We start from the raw sequence: 19,377 nt of genomic DNA, 5'->3' as shown, positions 1-19,377 counted from the left end.
ATTCTGGGAGTAGGTCATCCTTTCCCAGAAGCCTCCTCCGTGGGCTCAGGAAGGAGGGAGAGGCACAAAGGGGAGGGAGAAGTGGCGGGGGACCCAGTCCTGGCGCGTGAGGGCGCCGTGGGCCACAGCGTGCAGACCCCGGCCCGCTGCAGAGCAGGGCACAATCACTGCACACTGCCAGCCCCCAGGGCCCTCAGCCCGGGGATGCCGTCCCTCGTGGCAGAGAAGGCAGGGCTGCCGAATCCGGCCACAGAGCTCAGACACCAGGGAGAAGCAGCCGCCAGTGGTAAGGGCCTCGGAAGCATCCATCTTCTTTCAGGAAGGACGCATAATTATGAGCCTCCGTGCAGGACAAGGGGACGGTCGCTCTGAACACACAGGATCCCACACCTCGCGCGACCACCTATGTCGGGCCGGCCAGAGGGAGTGGGCCCCTCGGGAACCAACCGCACCGTCCCCGCTCAGAGCCACCAGGTGCGGCACTCGGGAGCGCGGACCCGGCGGCACCAGATCTAAAGAGCTTTCCGAAGAACTGCTGAAATGTACTACGTGAAATCCTCCAATTCCCCAAGGCGGGCAGCGAATTCGAATTCATTTCAAAACACCTCGTGGGCCAAAGAAAACACATCTGTGGATCGTGCCCCAGTGCCTTTGGAGGCTCCCGACCCCACTCCAGGGCCGCAGACTCTGAGACCTGGGGTTTTAAATCACAGCAGCATCGTTCCAACTACACCGCGTGCACACTGAAAGTGCTTTTCTGTGGCCTTGAAGTAGAACAAGCCTTCCTCCGATCGTACTTACACTTCACTTCCTGGGCCTTGGGGCACAAAGTTTCCACCAACCAAATTAGGCTAAAATTCTAATTCGGGGGCACCTGGGTGGCTCAGTCGGTGGAGCATCGGACTCTTGATTTCAGCTCAGGTCACGATCTCATAGTTCGTGGGATCGAGCCCCATGTCAGGCTCGGGGCTGAGAGCACTGAGCCTGCTTGGGATTCTCTTTCTTGCTGTCTCTGTCCCTCCTCCGCTGGCATGCGCGCTCTCTCTCTCTCTCTCTCTCTCTCTCTCTCTCTCAAAAATGAATAACAAATAAGCTTAAAAAATGCATAAAAATAAGTAAATAAAATTCTACGTCAACCTATAACCCAAAGGCCTTAACCACCCAACCTGCTCATCCAACAGATATCTCTTTTCTTTTCGCTTCTTAAGTAGGTTTTACGTCCCACCCTGAGGTGGAGAGTCACACGTGCTACTCACGGAGCCAGCCAAGTGCCCTCAACAAATACTTACTGAGCAGCTACTATGCGCCAGCCGGTGCGCCAGCAGCTGGGGGTCCAGTCACGGATGAGGCTGTAAGGAGCATTTGGTGTTGGGCGGGCGCAGGCTAAGAGATGGGGCGGAGGAGGGGTAAGGGGACAGGAGGGTAAGAGACACTTGATGAAACAGAAACCCAAACAAGAGCTTCAGAAGTACTGAGCGCTGCTGCGAGTCCCCAGGCAATGTCCCCGAGAGCGATGAGAAGGGCTTCTTTGGACTGGTGGGGGGGAGCGGGAAGGAGCACCAGCCGAGAAGACACGAGGGTCCTCTGACACAGGAGAGTGGTCCAGGCAGAGGGGACCAGGCAGTGGTCCAGGCAGCGAGGACTTTGGAAAGTTCGGGAACCGGGAGGCTGAGGGACAGCTGCGGTAGGAGTTTAGGCACAGGCATCTGTATGTACAGGACGGGAGCAAAGGGGCAGGCGGGGGCAGGCCAAGGTGGTCACGTTCTGACCTCCTCCCCTCCCCCCATCCCTCCCCCCCCCCCCCAGGCTTTCCCGCCCTGCCCTGCGGCCCCAGCTGCAGAAGGAACTCGGAAGGAGATTGCTTTCCTGTGGCTGCTCAGCCACATCCCCACGGGGCTTTGCTCAAACTCTGATTTCCCCAACCCGAGTCAGGACTTCTCCAGTAGGTGCACCTTGAGCAATCAGACGAGGCTCCCTGGGGGAGAATCCGGAACTTTCTGTAACTCTGCCCCTGGCCATCCACCTCAGGCAACTCCCTCTCTTTCAGTGTCCCCGAGAACTAGCAGACGTGCTGCTCTTACAAAAAGAGAAGGGCCTGCAAAGCCTCGCTCACTCGGCGTCCGTGACAGGCTGTCTCACAATCACGTCCATCCAGCTCGTCCCTCATCACGCGACGTCAGCAACTCAAGCCTTGGAGACTTACTCCCAAGCACATAGCTAGGAAGCGACAGCGCCCACAATCCAACCGCAGGACCACTGCTCTTGACCACGAGGCTGGCCCCCTACAGCTCCCTCTGGGGGTACACTTCTGGAAGTGGGGCTGCTGGGTCAGAGCTTCGCACATTACTAAGGCTGACGATGGGTGCTACCAAATCACCTTCCCCGAAGTCTGTTCTGTGGCCACACACACTCGGTGGGTTTTAGATCTGCACCCTCCTTCCACGTGTAAGGTCGAAACCCCAACGAGCCCCCAAATTCAGAACTCTGACTCATCTGTTCCACTCCGGGTTAAGTGCGGGGCAGCGTGCGAGGAAGGGTCCCCACACCAGGGAACTGGGACCCGCGAGGCCAGCTGTGCCCCTGCAGCCAGATTGTCCCACAAGCCCCAGCCTCTGACGAAGGCGTCTGGTTTGAGTCCTTTGCCTGATGACTGACCCAAACAGAGAAAGCCAGCCTCCTGCCTCAGGGTCCAGCTCCCATCAGACTCACACTGGGAAAGTCATTCATTTTTTTTAAGTATTTTTTTTAATGTTTATTTGTTTTTGAGAGAGAGAGACAGAGAGAGAGATCAAGCGAGCAGGGCAGGGGCAGAGAGAGAGGGACACACAGAATCCGAAGCAGGCTCCACGCGCTGAGCCCTGGGCGCAGAGCCCGACCCGGGGCTGGAACTCTCGAACCGTGAGATCGTGGCCAGAGCCGAAGTGGGACGCCCAACCGGCTGAGCCCCCCAGGTGCCCCACATCCATTTTTTAAAAGATTTTCCTTTTAAGCAATCTCTACTTTGATTGAATAGAGCGGGGCTCACGGAGAGGGGTTCTCGTCCTCCTGGCCCACGAGGAGAGGGTGAACGAGAGCCCTGCTGTGGCAACGGTGACACGGACAACAAAGGACATCGAGGCCAATATTATCAGAAGAGCTGACGCTTTCCGAGGCACAAAAATACGTAAAAACGTTGTTTGGGACCATTCTGTCACGCAGTTGGGCAGTACTCTGTTTTTACTCCTACTTTAGAGACGGAAGTCTGGGGCTGGGGGAGGCAGGTGCATGGCTGAGCGAGGTCACCGGGTGGGTGGGTGGGTGTGGAACAGGACCACCTGCTGTTCTAGGAGCAGAGGTCAAAGGTCCCTCGCAGCTACTGCCCGAGCTCCTGGGACATTCTGACCTCTCTCCAGCCACAACTTGAATGTCACCTGCTGGCACCTCCCGTAAAGTAGTGAGCCAACCTCCCCACAGAAAATCTGCCTTGCTTTGCCTAAGGGCTTGCTTTGCAGAGGGCCAGTGCAAATCAGGAAAACTGCAGACCCCTGACGGATGCTGACTGCTTTACTGAAAGTCCTTGACCCTGAGACTCAAGTCCTAAGACTTTCAAGCCCACCTGCTCTGTGCGAAACAGAGAGTCCAAACAGAGAGAAGGTGAGGGTCTTGGGTGAGAAGCAGAATATAAAGAACTCCCTCCTGCAGTCATCAGACTCACGTAAGCTCCAGGACTTAACCCTCTAATGATGGTTCACTCCCCAGACATGGGCATCCCGTTGAATTCACACAGCCTTCTTCGCCTAGCATCAACTGGATGCCCTCTAGGCCTTTGTATTAAATTTTGTTAAGAAAATACAACCGAATAACCCAAGAAAAGTGTCCTTTCCTCCCCTGTGGTTGTGGACACGGGGTGCCCTGAAGCACCTGACTGCAGGAGCCAGAATGGGAGGGCAGGGTCAGTGTGACCGGCTAAGGAGGCCAGTGGCCCTTAGCCCCTCTGCACCGGGCCGGAAACGGGGCCAGGGCTCGGCCAGGAGTCGACGGTGGGTCCGACGGCCTCTTTGGACTTGGGCACCACGTTCTTTTCTGGAGCCACGTCTTAGCCGAATGCTGCCCGCCACTAGAGGGGACAGCCTAGCTAAGGGGGGGGGACCCCCAATCCTTCCCACATGAGGCACAGCCCAAGGAGCTGAGCCAGGATGCTTTTAACCTGCAGCTGCGGTTCCCAAGCTGGTGCCGGGGCACCCCGGGATACCTGAGCAAACTCACAGAGGTCCTGTGGGATATTTCAGTATTTCGAGGAAAATACAGCAATACTGGACATCTTCCAGAGACAAAGCAAACTACTGGCCCGAAGCAGTTCACAGCTTCACCGTTAGCTCATGCTGGATTGCTTCCCGTGACCTCGTATCTTTGCGAAGCTGAATTTTCTGCAGTCTACCGCAACGAAAAGTATTGCGCAAAAGTCGACACGGGACAAGAAAAGAGAACGGCCACGTCCAGCGAAGAATGAAATAAAAAATAGTTTTTCTCATGGTGTAGTATGCTAACCAGTGGTCCCCCCTAAGTGTTCACGTCCTCACCCCCAGAACCTACATACACGGGACCTTACATGGCAAGTTGGGGGCCCTGAGTAGGGGAGATGGTCCTGGATGATCCAGGGGGGCCCACGATAACCACAGGGGTCCTCAGAAGAGGGAGGCAGAGGGGTCAGAGTCAGGGAAGGAGCTGGAACAATGGTCTTTTGCAGACGGAGGAGGGGCGTCGAGCCGAAGAACGCGGGCACCTCTATAAGCTGGAAAACTCTAGAGACTTCCCTGGGGCCTCCAGAAGGAACCTGCCCTGCCCACACCTTGACATCGGCCCCATCAGACTGCCCCCAGAACTGTGGGACAGTAAATGTGTGAGGCTGTAAGCCACTGAGTTTGTGTAACTCGTTCAAGGGGCCGTAGGAAACTAACACAGACAGCCAGAATGCTGTTAGGACCTGAGGACCCACTGGGGTGCCTGGTGTTTGTTTTAGCCTAGGAGCGTCAGGACAAAATGAGCGAGACACTAAAGCGCTGTGAGCGTGGGGACCTCGGGCCCCGGGCCTGTGCACCAGCCACGTGAGCCTCGAGCCTGACGTGGGCCTCACGTGGATCCCTATGAACCCGACGTTTCCAGCCCTCAGTCGGGCTTGTGGGGCTCATTGGTGCCCATTTCCCTCCATCACGAACACAGCATTACAGAGAGGTCTGGAAACAGAAGGGGGGATAAAGCCTCTTGAGGCCACGGCGCCCACAAAGCCCACGTCCGGGTCCATGTATCCCTCTCTGGTTCTTCCATCGGTACCACAACTACACGAGGGAAATCTCGACGTTTGCTTTGCACCTAGAGCCTGGCTGTCCCTCTCCCGCCCGCAAACGAGCGGGTGACCTTGCCGAAGAGTCCCCTCTGGTCCACCGCACAGCGCTTATTTCAAGGTGGCCTCGCGGGAAGATCGACGGGGTTTGGCAGGAGTGAGGGGAGCCAGACAAACCTCGGCTGAGGTTTCTGGTCTCCAGGGTGGTCTTGACCTCGGCGAAGCAGATCAGCTATCAGATTACTGGCTCCCGGGTTGGTTCCCCTATGATGCGATATGATAACGGACAGTTTCCAGGAAGACTGTGCCTCCCTGAAGCTGCCCGAGCGGAGGACAGGGAGGAAGAAGAGAGAGCTAAACGCGGTCACCCTGTGGCGAATGGGCCTGCCGTGAACACCATGGCTGGCGGCGCGAACCCCCCTCACCTCTCCGCTCAGGAGATGCTTCCAGATCCCCCCTCGTGCACCCCGCCTGCCACAAACAATCGGCCTCAGGGCCAGGGCTCTCCCTGCGGCTCAGGCTGCGTTTGCTCAACACCGTGCGTGCTCCCCCACGCGCCCCAACCCCCGCGGTCCCGAGTCAGAGAAGGACCCAGCGGGCCGGCCCTTGAGCCCCTCCGCACAGCTCGGTCCTCCGGCGCCCCAGCCAGACCTCGGCCACCAGCCCAGGCTGGTAGAAAGCACGCTTCCTGTTGCTCAGAACCTCTCACACACAAGACCACAACAAGGACTCTCGTGTGCCTCTCCAGGGGCTGAGCAGCCCCAGGGCTTCTGACAAGCGAATCCGTTCATCGTCTTCGGGTGATCACCGACTTTGCCTCTGAACCAGGTAGAGAATTTTGGGCCTCTTGGCCGCGAGGCCAGAGTCATTTCAGGGAACGAATACATGTCAAGGAAGAAACGTCACCAATGTCCACTTAGATGTCGCTGCGTTTGGGCAGCTGTTCAGACGTAGATTTTCTCCTGGTCAGTGTGGACCCAGGGCAACTTACAGGCCCGTGGAATCAAGGGAACAATGACCTACGTTGGGCGAGGAGCTCAGGGGGGCTTCCTGGAGCGAAAGCAAAAAAGGGAACCTCGCTGGGCCATACAGTTCTTTTCGTTCTGACAGAGGCATCTGCAGGCTGACTTTTCCCAGACACCGGTTTTAAAAATAAAACTGTCAAGGAGGTCCTCACGTGAACAACACTGACGACTGTAGAGAGATCTGTAAAAGGCCTGTAGGCACTACAAGGCTCCGTAACAGAAGCAGAGACGTTGGAACGTGTATTTCTAAAGGACTCTCCATGAGACCATGACCTGAGCCAAAGTCAGAGGCTTAACGCTCTGAGCCACGCAGGCGCCCCGCTAAAGGACTCTCCAAAAGTCTGAAGGCATGCACTGAAGCAGCCGGGCACAGGTGTCCGTGTGCTTGGGGCACACGCCCCTGCAGGGCGAAGACAGGACGTTCCTGGCGACACAGGGAGGAAGCAGCACGAGCCTGGGGACGTTGTAACCAAGGTGAGCACGGGGGCCCCTTTCCCTCAAGGACCAGATGTGCCAACGGGCTTTCGGCAAGCACCAGACCACCAATCGCTCTGGCCGAATTCTCTCAGACGCCAACGTTCCGATTTTACAACCGGAATAGGAGCCGGGTGCTGCCGCTCCCAGTGGGGAGAGGACCGTCCTCCCGCTGACTCCCTCCCTCGGACGCGGGCAGCCGCGACCTCTCAGGTGGCCGCAGGGGCTCTGCTCGTGACGACGAGGACAGTGGCAGCTCCCGTTACGTCTCCGCAGCCGTGCGCGGTCCCACCTGGCTCCCACCCAGGACGGGGCGCTCACGGGCAACCCTCTCCGAGGGTGCGTCCGAGCCGGGCACCTGGCAAGAGCGTTCTGGCCCCTGCGTGTCCGGGCGACTGTCTCGTCGGCTGTGCCCCTTCACGGCCCGGGCTTGGTGACCTCAGGACCGCGCTCCCCCAGGGGGGCTCCCTGTGTGCCAGCAGCCTTGTCTGCTTTCCTCACTGTAGGGTCCTCGGGGCCAGGGCAGTTGTGGGGATCTCACAGGTCAGAGTTCAAAGGTGATCACAGGGCAGAGGCTGCATGTGCCCAGGCAGCTGGCCCACCCACCCGGCCCTGATCACCCGCAAACACTTCCTCCAACGCCCTTGGCCTCCCTGAAGGGAGGAAGCAGCTGAAGGAAGACTCAGAAAAACACCGCTGCCGTGTTTGTTTGTTTTTTTTTTTAATTTTTAACGCTTATTCTTGAGAGAGAGAGTGTGTGTGTGTATGAGCAGGGGAGGGGCACAGAGAGGGAAACACAGAATCGGAAGCAGGCTCCAGGCTCCGAGCTGTCAGCACAGAGCCTGACGCGGGGCTCAAACCCACGAACCGCGAGATCGTGACCCGAGCCGAAGTTGGACGCTCAATGGACTGAGCCACCCAGGCGCCCCTCACTGCCCGTATTTTTACAGCTAATAGGAGGAAACGCGGTAGGATCACTACTGACTTTTCAGTCCGTAAAGTTAATGAGGCGCCTGGGTGGCTCAGTCGGTTGAGCGTCCGACTCCTGGTTTCAGCTCAGGTCATGATCCTACGGTTCGTGCATTCAAGCCCTGCATCAGGCTCTGCACCGACAGCACGGGATTCCCTCTCTCTCTCTCTCTGCCCCTCCCCTGCTCATGCTCTCTCTCTCTCAAATAAATACAACTTAAAAAAAAATAAAAATTAAACATAAAGTTTATGTTTAATAAACTTTCTGAGCCTTTCTGCTAGGCTGCACGGTGGGGGAGGCACCCACCCCCTTCCTGACCTCAGTGGGCTTCCAACATAACCCAGGAGGCGAAGAAAATCTCATTCCACCAGCCAACTGAAACGAACAAACCTGTTTTCCGTGTTAGGTGCCCAGAGGAGTTCCCAGACCCAGTCTTTATGAAGTGCACACCTATTAGGGAAAAGAGGACAAGGATCTAACCGACTGTGTGGACGGGCAGGGGGCACGAGCACCACATCGGGCACGGGGGCCGGAGGACGCCCAAAGGCAAGGACAGTCTCGGGAGGCCGGGTCAGTTTCTGCTACGTAGAGACGGGAGGACAAGCACCCCGGGAGAGCGATCCTGTCGGCAGGGTCCTGACATTTCCCGCGGGGTGGACCGTGGAACGCAGCCAGCTGCCACTGCAGCGTGACCCCGGGGGACACTTAACACCGCCTGGTCCAAATCTGAAACCGGAGGCTTCCGAGGCGCTCAAACCGAGGGGCCACGTGTCCAGAAGCGGCCTCCTTGGAGGTGGGCTTTTGTAATACGTCCCTGACCAGAAGAGTGCAGGGTGGAGGTCTGGGGAGGGGCAGGGGCGCCTGTGGCCATTCGGGATCCACATTCCAGATCTGGGATCCCAACCACACACCCTCCGGCCGTCCACCCAACGCAGCCCCCAGCTCCCCTGGGCTAGGACGTACCTGGCACGCTACAGGTGACACTAGACGGCTGTAGCTCCCGAGAGAGCCCAGGCTAACAGTGGACTCGGGGATCATGAGGCAGGAGCACATGTGACACACAGGACCGCTCCGAGGGCAGAGGAGGACAAAGCTGAGCGCTGGCCACGGGGGGTGCGTGTAGGAAAGGGGCACCGGCGGGTGTGGGAAAAGAGTGTGGGCTCAGCCCAAGGCCCTGCACAACGCACACGCTTAGGGGTTCTGATGGGGCTGAGAGCCCACGCCGGTCCAGGGAACTGAGACCGAGCGTGTGGCTGCCAAGCGACGGATTACAGCTCCCAGCCTCTCCAGGGGAAGCCTCCGCCATCTCTCGTCTCCCAAGAAGCGATGATGACAGGCGGGGGAGGTAAGACAAGGACAAATGTCAACCCCACTTCTGGAGGGGAAGGCGGAACACGCTGTGAATGCATTAAGTGAGATGGCTGTGCCAGGGAAGCGAGCGGTTACTAACGGCGTCGCTGTGGGAGCACCTCGAGGGGGAGGCGGTGAGGTCACGGTCTAAGCCAGCCTCATCACGGGCGCTGTTTGTGTCCCTTTCCTACTCGTAGATCCGGGGGTCACTGTGCTAAGTGTGCATCAGGGTTGACCTTCAGTGAGGTACTTGACAAATTCATCACAGCTTTGAGGGCGAAACGGACAGACGTGTCGGGGACACTGTGTGATTAGGCAGACGTACAAAGGCTGTGTTTCTTTGCCCCGAAAGGCATGTTTTTTTTGCATTTTAAGATCTCTGAAATTGGATGTCTCCTCAGTGCCCTTAGGCAGGCTTATCATGATCCACTGTCATTGTCTGGAGGCAAGAGCGGACCCACTTTTATTTTTCAAAGTAACTACAAAATAAACTACAAGAGTGCATAAATCGTAATCGTGTCCCTCACTGAATTCCCCCAAAGTGAACAGCCCCGTGTAACCACACCCCCCTCAGGGAGTGGAGCAGCATCGGTCCTCCTCCTGCCCCTCCCTCGGTGCTCCCGTCCTCCCCAAAGGGACACGGACGGGGTGCTCCATAAAGAGCATGTTGATGGCCGAGAGGATGGCATTTTACAGAAACCCATGGACTTCAGAGGAACGGGTCTCTGCACGTAAAGGAGTTTCGGAAGTCCTTGAGCCAACATGCTCTGCTTCCGGGGACGTCGGGCCCAGGCCTCCCGTCCAGTCACAGTCGCGGCACCGAGAGATCCGGGGCCGGAGTCGGGACCCCGACCGCCCCGGGCGCCGGGCGCCAGCCCAGCATCCGCCCCTCCCCGTCACGTGACCCGCTCTCGTCCATTACAAGGAGGGGGACGGAAGCAGTAAATGCAGCGCCTGGCATCACGGCCAGCTCCTTGACCGCCGCACGGCCTTTCACGTGGAGCGCAGACGGCGCCGGGAGGGGGCGGGCACGGCCGGCTGACTGACAGCCTCGGAAGGACCCGGCTCGCACGTAAAGGAGTTTCCTTGAGCCAACATGCTCTGCTTCCGTCCCCCTCCTTGTAATGGACGAGAGCGATGCGTGACGATAATCTACGTCGACGTAATTTTAAAGGCATGCTTTCGATAAGGACAGAATAGAAAGTCTAAGTGATAAAAAGCATTGTGTGACAGTATAAATGGCAATATGGGACCTTTCCTCACTGTGCATAAAATAACGGTGACCCTTAAAGCCGATGAGGTCTTAAACTCAACGACACGTGGTGGCTGGGCGCACCACCCAGACGGTGCACCTGGAAGATGGTCTACCACTCCAGTCCGGGCTCTAACCTACATCTTCATCAATTACTCAAGCTCGAAGGTAAATAACGTGGTGACGGAGACTGTGCGGAACCCAAAGCCAGCTACCACAGGGGACGACACAATCGGGACCCAAAAAGCTCTCGGCAGACCTCAGTGGTGGGCTGCGTCTTAAGAGATGCCTCTCGATAATAAATCTGTTCGCTTTCTGCCCTTGAATAACTCACGAATTACTGGCGAGGGAGCCTGACATTTTGACAGAAACGTGCCCGATCCCAATCCCAAGAGGCACTGCACGCCGCAAGTCTACGTGTCTGACGCTAACGACAATAAAAAGCCGTGTTGAAGACAGTGGCGGACCCAAAGCAGGAGTGGTGGTTTCGCCACACCCTGCTTCCACTGGTCAGGATGCTCTCAGAACGCCGCGTCCAATCCTACACCGCGAAAGGAATAATCAGCCCCTCTTAGGGCAGCAACGGCGGGTAAACACGTCCAAGAGCCCACACGCGTTGTTCTGTTCCATCACGGAGTCCAAAGCAACCCATGAGGATTCCTTGTGCGGGGAAAAAATAAACTGGCAAAGGCATTTTTAATTCCATAAATGCAAATGCTTGTGAAGTCTTTAAAAAAAAAAAAAAAAAAAAAACACGGAAGGAAAGGGAACAGCTGAAGATCTGGACAGGGTCCAAAAAAATAAAGACGAAATCGAGAGCCCACCTGACGATCGTGTCACGTGAGCAGCAGTGGGAAAGTGGAGGAAACGTACCCGGGGAGTAAGTCACGTGTGGGGGACAGGACAGGGGTCTTCAAACGTGTGAGGAGTGGGCACCTGCCCGAGGGACCAGATTATGTCTACGCGGCTCTGGAGGGAAGAAGGGTCCACCAAAGCAGCAGTCTCCCCGGCCCGATGGTGCCCCCAGCCTCCTTCCCAGGCGGCCGGAAGCAGAGGGCAGACGTCCGCTCGTCAGCAGGTTATCAGCAGGAGAGGCCCTTGGACCTCCAGGATTCGTGCCAGTGCCATTCCGAGATAACGTTTTATGACGCTTAATGCGGGCCTTACCCCACTGCAGCTGTCATAAAGGTTACATCCAAAGATGACCCGTATTTTATGACCTCCGGGAAGAAAGAAACATCTAAAGTGCCCACAGTGAACAGGAAAAAGACATGAGGGACCATCTGCTGGTTCCCCAGTGCGGTGAGAGGGTGAGACGGCTTTAGTTCTCCACAAAGACCTCCCCACGGAACCGTGACTCGGCCGTGTCGAATTCGATCCACTGTGACGGGCCAGGCGCTGTGTTATGTGTGGGGAAGAGCCATGGAAGAGACAAATGTCCGGCCTCGTGGAGCTTGCAGAAGGCTCCAGAACCGATTCCATTTCACCACACTGCCCCCAAACAACCTAGTATCCAGGAGTTCCATTAGCCCCCCCGGGGGGGGATCAGGGAGGCAGCGAGGGAGCACTCAGATTGCCCACCAAAGGCCCCTCCACAGTCCAGGATGCTAAATCTCGCAGTTCCTCACGAGTGGCCCTGAGTCCCGACACCAAAGTCACCTCCCACGAGCATCCGGACGGACATTTTGCACTTTGCTACCGTCTCATTGGTCCCAGGCACCTCCTCTGTGAACCGGTGAGCACTCTCATTTAAGGCGACAAGGAGGAGTTCGGTGACAGGTGTCTCCCGTGAAGTTTCACTACTGATTCACTGAGTTGGTTCCAATATAATCAAATGTCAGAATTGACTGCAAAGCACACCCCTCCCTCGGTGAGCGGCTGTGCTTCTTTAATAAAAGGACACAGCTGACAATTTGGGGACAGCTGGATTCAATTTGGATATAGCCGGACACGGCCTTCCATCGTTTTGGACAATCTGGCCACATAAATTCGTGCTGCTCCGACCCCCGGCACGGAGAGAGCCACACTTAATCGCTGGATCGGGACGGGCTCCCTAAGAGATCTGGGACTTGGCCTCTCCGAAGAAGCCGGGGGAGGGGAGGGATGAACTGAACAAACGCCCGCTGTCTTCGGGCTTGGGGCTTCGCTCCCGTTGGCCCAAAGAAGAAACACGCACGCTGGACATCTGTGTCTCCGGGAGAAAGGGCTCTAGGCAAATCCTCCTGGACGCGGTTCACCTGGCTGGCGGTCACGGCGCTCTGCAACGTGGAGCTGGTCAGGGCTGCCCACACAGCTCTCCCAACGGCCGCGTGCAGAGGGGACACCGCCGTTGGTCACAAGCAACCTGGCTCAAGTTTCCTCCCCCTCCCCCTCCCGCCCCCCTCTCTCTCTCTCTCTCTCTCACACACACACACACACACACACATTTCCCTATACAAACACCTGCCTCCCTCTGGCTAAATCTCTTGACACATCCCGAACCTGCTCTTCAACATGGAGAAATCTGGAATTGGCCAATGTGTTATGTGGCCGTGTGTTCTAGAGGCCATTCGTGGTCTTTTGAAATCCTCTGTAATGTTGAAACGTGTTTAACAACATTTTAAGAGTCTATTTAGTTTGTCCTAAGGAAAGAACCCAAAACATGGCCAAGGAACCTACGCGCAGCAGTAGTTAACGCAGCAAAAGGAGCGACAATGTGACCGTAACCTAGATGCTCGGTGAGAAGGAAACCGTGCCAGTTCTGCTGCCTCACTGAAATGTCGCGGGCAGCGACAATGGCAGCGTGGTGTTGGGAAAACGCTTACGGTAAACGAAAACGACACGCAAAACGGAAAACCGAGACGTAAATTATTCTCTCTGGGACTACAACTCTGCAAAAATAACGCAGGACGATGCCACGGCTACCCCGTCTGCCCTACGCTGTTGCTGGTGACGTCCGACGCGCTAACAACGCAAAAACAAAAACAGAGACCCAGAACCAAAATACAAGTCTGAGGCACAAATGGTGAATGGTATTCGCGTCAGGCATCTGCAGAATGTTCGGCACACGAACCCACAGGGAGACGGAAACCCTGAGGGCACGTCGGCATCACAGACCCGGGAAAGAAGCCACATCAGAAGCTGTGCTCTACAGTTCACACCTGGTCTCTGTTTTCATCTGGGTCAACGTGTGCAGATGGAAATGCGGTGAGACCGTTACGGGCATCAACGTCTCAGCAAAACAAGTTATTCTCGCAATAGAGGCTGCGCTTTATTTGAGTGAGCGAGCGAGAGAAAAGGAGACACAGGTTTACTCTATGGGATTGGCTTCCCTATCGAGACGGAATCCGATGGCACCGCACGAGGCCACACACGCTGGCGACAGCCTGGGCACAGACACCCGATACCCCGGAGTACAGACTCTTTCCTCAGGCAGAAATCTCTCTCCGTGTGTACTTTTCCCAACGGCCCCGCGTGGACATGAAAGCTCCTTTGCTTCTGGCCAAACGAAACCGTTCCCTGCAACCCGGCAGGCTGAGCGGGGGCCGAGGAACCGCCTTGTCACTCCGTAAGGGCAGACACTTCCCAGACACCGAGGGATGCAAGGAGGAAATCTCGAGGGAGGGGGCCCCCTGCCTCCCTCACGGGACCCTGCAGGTCGGCTGGTTCTGTTAACATCTACCCACTCCTTCCACCTTTGTTCCCCTCTTTCTCCACACAAACCACAATTTTCCTGCACCGGATACACCCCGATTTCCTCACTCCTCGGTTTGATCCAGATTTCATTGTCCAATGCTCCTAGAACACGCGTCTTCTGGCTTCCCCGTGGTCGCGAGATGAAGGGAGCACACCATGCCGTCTCACCCACCGAATGTGCCTCTGACACCCGGCCGGGCAGCATGTGCAGAGCGGCTCTCCGAGGTCTCTGCGAGGTCCCAGTGGCAGGTAGATGAGGAAAGCGCCAGCAAAGCAGGGGGGAGTCTGCCGGCTCCCCACGCCAGGACCCCTGCCTGGACGCGCAGGGGTCCTGTGTAGACAGCAGAGCCCCAGGGGAAGCCATGCGGTCCTGCTTGAGGAGCAGGGAAGGGGCCCCTGGTTCTCAGACACAGTGAGCCAAATCCCAGGGTGCTCCTTGTATCATGCCTCTGTCTTCTTGGCTCTCTGCACCCGGCCCCCCAGCGACTCGGCAGGAGCGGTGACAACAGCAGCTGAGGGGTCCACAGATGCCCACAACGCTGGAGGCAGGAGCCTTGCTGTCCGTTGCAGGTGCCGCGCTCTCAAGTGGGTGAAAACCCACCGGATTTTTCTCTCTCGACCCTCCTCTCGCTCAGTCGCAGACGCGAGCTAAGTTGCGGGGGGAGTGCAACAGAGCAGGAGAAGTAACACCCCCGCTTTCTGGGGCAAGGACCAAGGGGAGGAGGGTCCCTGGAACTGGAAAGTCCTGGGAACATCAGGAAGAGGGAGGAGTTCAAGGGAACCAGCCCATAAAGCTGCGGATGTGCTCCTGGGCTCACCCCAAGAGCCGCACACATCCAGACAGAACCCGCAACAGCACATCGTAGACTCTGGGCGCTGAGGTTCCGGAGAGACCGCTGCCAGAGATCGCTGGCCACGGGGTGGCACGTGGGGGGCAGATCTGAACGGCACCACGAAGGCTTTGAAAACACAACTGATACTGAGGCCCACAAAAGCCGCGAGGGACTCAGAATCCGAGCACCTGGGCCAGTTTCATAACGTAGTATCTGAACAGTCCGGGTGAATCCAAGAATGAGGAAAGTCCTCAACTCACATGGGAAAAGGGAATCAACAGATGATGCCAAGGTCAAGGTGACACACTTACTGGAATTAGCTAAGACTTCAAAGCAGTTGTTATGAAAAGAAAAAGAAAAAAAAAAACTCCAAAAGTGAGGAGTTTGGGGAATGAGGGGAATGATGAAAAGTCTCAGCAAAGGAACAGACGATACAAAGAATCAAATGGAAATTTCAGAACTAAACAAAATACAGTAACTGAAAAATTAAAAACCACTGGCTATGCTCAACAGCAGGATTAATAGGACAAAGGTAAAAATCAGTGACCACGAGAAGCGATCGGTGAAAATGACCTAATGTGAACAACGATGAGAAAAAAATGATTTGTTTTAATAAAATGAACAAAGCCTTGGGGACTTGCGGGACAATACTGAAAGACCTAGCATTTGTGTCATCAGAGTCCCAGGAGGAGAGGTGAAAGAAGGCAGTACAAGAAATCATTGGAGGGAACGACTGAAACTCCCCAAATGTGGCAAAGGACACAAGCCATCAGACTTCGGCAGCAATGGTAACACAGAAGAAATCCACAGCCACGTGCATCGCGATATACTTCCTGAAGACGAATGACAAAGGACACATTGTGAAAGCAGCCAGAGAAAAGCAACACGTTACTCAACGGGGAATAAGGATTTGGTGAGTGTAGATTTCTCAACAGAAACTGGGGCAGCCAGGAGGGAGGGAAGTGTCGGTTTTTAGGTGCTGAATGAAAAGAGCTGCCAGGGTAGAATTCTATATCCAGCAAAAAAAAAAAAAAAAAAAAAAAAAAGCTTCTGGAATAAAGGCGAAGTGCAAACAGTCTCGAGAGAGTTTGCTGCCAGCAGACCTGCTCTTCAGGAAGTTATAAAGAAACTTCTTTGGGCAGAAGGGACCTAACACCAGAAGGAGGAGGGCCATCAGGAGTGGAGCAAGTGAACAAAAAAAAAAAAAAAAAAAAGGGGGGGAAATCTGAGTAAATACAGGAAATTATTCTCCTCCTCTTGAGTTCTTTGAAATACGTTGGACAGTTGAAAGCAAAAATCGTAAGATTGGCTGATGAGGTTTTCAGTGTAAATGGACGTAACATGTAGGACAACTACAACATGAAGGGAGAGAATAAAGACCCCTACCTCGTGGTGAGGTTTCCACTTCCCCCCTGAAGTGGTCAGATATTGATTCTAAATAAACACGAGAAATTAGGTGTGCATACTGTAATCCCCAGAGAAAACACTGAAAAACTCAAAAGAAGCAAACAAACAGCTATAGTTCACCCTTGAGCAGTTCAGTGTGAAGAGCATGGGTTCACTCATGCACAGGTTTTTTCCAATCAGCACAGGACAGTATTGTAATATTTTCTTTTCTTTGTGATTTTCTTAATAGCGTTTTCTTTTTTGTAGCTTACTGCGTCGTGAGAATACAATATACGATAGATATATAAACTATGTATTAATCAACTGTTTATGTTGTCAGTAAGGCTTCGGGTCAACAGTAGGTTATGAGTAGTTTGGTTTTGGGGGAGTCAAAAGTTATATATGAGTTTGTGTGCAGGGGGTTGGTAGCCCTACTCCCCATGTTGTTAAAGGGTCAACTGTATAAAGTTAAAAAACTCAATAGATAAAATGGGATGTTAAAACATTCAAATAATCCTGGAGAATACAGGAAAAGGGACACAGAGGAGAGAAAACTACACGGAACAATGAGAAAACAACAATAGAATGGGAGACCTAAATCCAAACTTATTAATAATCAGGTCAGGTATAAATTGTGCACACACACACCAATTAAATAACAGAGACGATCAGAATGGATAAAAAGACATGACCTAGCTACATGTTACCTACAAGAAATTCACTTCAAATATAATCATATTAGATTAACAATAGAAGGAGACAAAAGAAATATGCAAATGCTAATCAAAAGAAAGCTAGAAAGGCTGTATTAGTAACAAAGTCTAGGCTAGAGCTAGGAGAACTGCCAGGAATAAAAGGGAACATTACATAATGATAAAAGTGTCAAGGCGTCAGAAGATGCAACAACCCTAAATATGCAGGCACTTAACAACAGAGTTTCAAAATACATGAAACAAAAATGGACAAAACTGAAAGGAGAAAGAGACAAACCCACAGTTGAAGCTGGAGACTTGAGGACTCCTCTCTGACTCGCCTATGGAAGCAGTAGACAGAAAATCAGCCGGGATACAGAGGAGTGGATCAATATCAACCACCTGGATCTCACTGACATTTATAGAACATTCCACCAAACAGCAACAGAATAAACATTCTTTCCAAGTGCACACAGCATATTCCCCAAGATAGTCCCCATCATGGCTTCTAAAACAAACCTTAGCAAATCTAAAACAACTAAATCACACAAAGCATGTTCTCTGACCATAACAGAATTAGACTAGAAATTAACAGAAGCACAGCAGGAAAATCTTCAAACATTCAGAAATGAAACGGCACACCTCTACACAATCCACTGGTCAAAAAGAAAGTCTCCAAGTACACGAGAAAGTGCATCAAACTAAATGAAAGTGAAAAACAACTAATTGGAGCCTATGAAATGTAGCTAAGCCAGTGCTAAAAAAAAAAAAAAAAAAAAAAGACATTCACAAATGAAATCCTCATGCTAGATAAGAAAGGTCTCAAATCAATAGTTTATGCTTCTTTCTTAAAAACTAGAAAAGGAAGGGGCGCCTGGGTGGCGCAATCGGTTGAGTGTCCGACTTCAGCCAGGTCACGATCTCGCAGTCCGTGAGTTTGAGCCCCGCGTCAGGCTCTGGGCCGATGGTTCGGAGCCTGGAGCCTGTTTCCGATTCTGTGTCTCCCTCTCTCTCTGCCCCTCCCCCGTTCATGCTCTGTCTCTCTCTGTCCCAAAAATAAATTAAAAACGTTGAAAAAAAATTAAAAAAAAAAAAAAACTAGAAAAGGAAGATCAAAATAACCCAAACTGGGTAGAAGAAAGGAAATAAAAAAGAGCAGAAATCAATGGGGTTAAAAAAGAGAAACAACAAACCAATAGAATCAAAAATGTCTTTTTGAAGATCATTCAACGTGATAACCCTCTAGCAAGACAGATCAAGGAAGAAAGATAGAAGACACAAATGACCAAAATCAAGAATGAACGGGAGAGACATCACTGGAGGCGTTGAAGACTTTACAAGGATGACAGGGGCACACACAAAGCCAAGAAGCTAGATGAGATGGCTAATTCCAATTCCTTAAAAATCATAAACTACACCTAAACTCACCCAAGATGAAACAGACAACCTAAATAGTCCTGTAACAATGAAAGAAATTGATAGACCCTTCCAAAAAAGGAAATCTCCAGGTCCAGATGGTTTCGCTGGCAAATTCTACCAGGCATTTAAAGAAGCAGCCCCAGGGGCGCCTGGGAGGCTCAGTCCATTAAGCATCCGACTTTGGCTCAGGTCATGATCTCGTGGCTCGTGAGTTCGAGGCCCGCATCGGGCTCTGTGCTGACAGCTCAGGGCTTATTCTAAAGCTTATTCTAAAATTTGTATGGATAAAGAAACAACACCAATTCTACACAATCTCTTCTTGAAAATGCGTCAGGAGCTAACGTGTTCCAATTCATTTGAGGCCAGTATTCCTCCACCAAATCAAAGACAGTGCAGTACAAGAAAGCAAGCCAGTATCCTGCACGAACACAGAGGCAAACATCTTAAACGTTAACAAATCTACCACAGAAAAAGAATGATTACGACGAAGTAGAGTTTATCCTGGGAATACCATGCAAAAATCAAACAACCTGATCTGCTTCGTGGACAGGAAACATAGGATCAGATCAAGCAATGCGGAAGAACAGACCTGACAAGGTTCCATCCCCATTCGTGATCACTCCCATAAACATGGCAGAACACGGAAGCCTCATCTAGCGCAATGAGGCCAGGCAAAGGTATCAAAAGGCCTTGGGAAAAAATACTGGGACGGAGAAAACAATCCTTTTTATTCATAGATGACACACTGTTTAAGCAGAAAATTCCAAGGAATCTTTTTTTTTAAAAAGCATTTATTTGTTTACATCATCTCTACACCCAACGTGGGGCCCAAACTCACGACCCCGAGATCAAGAGTCTCATGCTCCTTCGATTGAGCCCGCCAGGCGCCTTCTAAGGAATCTTTTTTTAAAAATCCCTAGGATTTTTGACTTTTGCAGGATAGGTGACTTTTGCAGGTTTGCAAGATACAAAGACAACATA

The 19,377-nt window shown here is 53.3% G+C and overlaps 1 protein-coding gene across 3 annotated transcripts in view; it reads right to left on the bottom strand.

The window, feature by feature from the left end:
• The window catches only part of KIAA0513 (KIAA0513 ortholog), a 59,893-nt gene that overhangs the window by 22,904 nt on the left and 17,612 nt on the right, over positions 1–19,377 (bottom strand). The gene's annotated exons all lie outside the window — the stretch shown is intronic.

Source organism: Herpailurus yagouaroundi, unplaced genomic scaffold, assembly GCF_014898765.1.
Source record: "Herpailurus yagouaroundi ecotype Mexico unplaced genomic scaffold, PumYag 190, whole genome shotgun sequence".
NCBI lineage: Eukaryota > Metazoa > Chordata > Mammalia > Carnivora > Felidae > Herpailurus > Herpailurus yagouaroundi.
The sequence above is the reverse complement of the archived record's forward strand: the minus strand, read 5'-3'. Positions and strand labels throughout refer to the sequence as shown.